The following is a 1,658-nucleotide window of genomic DNA, read 5'->3' as shown; positions in this document are numbered from 1 at the left end:
AAAACCCTCCCGTCCGCGCACGCTCCCGCCCCACACCCGCCATGGACGACGACCTCGACCTCGACGCCGCCGCTGGCCTCGCCTCGTCCGGCATGAAGACCGCCCCCTCCGGCAAAGGCAAGCCTCGTGCCCCGTGCAAGACCACCGCCGCGACCAAGCCAAAGAAGACGCTGACGCCCGAACAGCGGGTGACGGAGTTGGCCAAGAGTAAGGGTCGGAGGCACGCCGCGGACACGAGGGGTGAAGCCGTCGCGACTGTCGCCACCGTCGCGCAGCAGGAGGTCACCAACGCCCGCTTCGCGGTGGCAACAAGGAGGCGCTCTATATGCTAGGGTTAAACCCTAGCCAGCAGACCTCGTCTGAAGGAAATATGCCCTAGAGGCAATAATAAAGTTGTTATTTATATTTTCTTATATCATGATAAATGTTTATTATTCATGCTAGAATTGTATTAACCGGAAACTTAGTACATATGTGAATACATAGAAAAACAAAGTGTCACTAGTACGCCTCTACTTGACTAGCGCGTTGAATCAAAGAAGGTTGTGTTTCCCAACCATAGACATGATTTGTCATTTGATTAAACGGATCACATCATTAGAGAATGATGTGATTGACTTGACCCATTCTGTTAGCTTAGCACTTGATCGTTTAGTTTGTTGCTATTGCTTTCTTCATGACTTATACATGTTCCTATGACTATGAGATTATGCAACTCCCGAATATCTGAGGAACACTTTGTGTGCTACCAAACGTCACAACGTAACTGAGTGATTATAAAGGTGCTCTACAGGTGTCTCCGATGGTACTTATTGAGTTGGCATAGATTGAGATTAGGATTTGTCACTCCGATTATGGGAGAGGTATCTCTGGGCCCTCTCGGTAATGCACATCACTATAAGCCTTGCAAGTAATGTGACTAATGAGTTAGTTACGGGATGATGCATTACAGAACGAGTAAAGAGACTTGCCGGTAACAAGATTGAACTAGGTATTGAGATACCGACGATCAAATCTCGGGCAAGTAACATACCGATGACAAAGGGAACAACGTATGTTGTTATGCGGTTTGACCGATAAAGATCTTCGTAGAATATGTAGAAGCCAATATGAGCATCCAGGTTCCGCTATTGGTTATTGACCGGAGGCGTGTCTCGGTCATGTCTACATAGTTCTCGAACCCGTAGGGTCCGCACGCTTAATGTTCGGTGACGATCGGTATTATGAGTTTATGTGTTTTTGATGTACCGAAGGATGTTCGGAATCCCGGATGGGATCACGGACATTACGAGGAGTCTCGAAATGGTCGAGACATAAGGATTGATATATTGGAAGGTTATATTCAGGCACCAGAAGGGTTCCGGGGGTCACCGGATAAATACTGGAGTACCGGGAGGTTACCGGAACCCCCCGAGGAGTATATGGGCCTTAATGGGCTTTAGGGGAGAGAGAGAGAGGGGGGGCTGGCTATGGCTGGGCCGCGCGCCCCGCCAAGCCTTATCCGAATTGGACTAGGGGGGAGGGGCGGCCCCCCTCCTTCCTTCTCCTCTCCTTCCCTTCCCCCTTCTCCTACTCCTACTAGGAAAGGGGAGTCCTACTCCCGGTGGGAGTAGGACTCCCCCCTTAGCACCCTCCTCCTAGGCCGGCCGCCTCCCCCT

This window comes from Triticum dicoccoides, chromosome 5B (genome assembly GCF_002162155.2).
Source record: "Triticum dicoccoides isolate Atlit2015 ecotype Zavitan chromosome 5B, WEW_v2.0, whole genome shotgun sequence".
Taxonomy (NCBI): domain Eukaryota; kingdom Viridiplantae; phylum Streptophyta; class Magnoliopsida; order Poales; family Poaceae; genus Triticum; species Triticum dicoccoides.
This window is presented reverse-complemented; position numbering follows the sequence as displayed.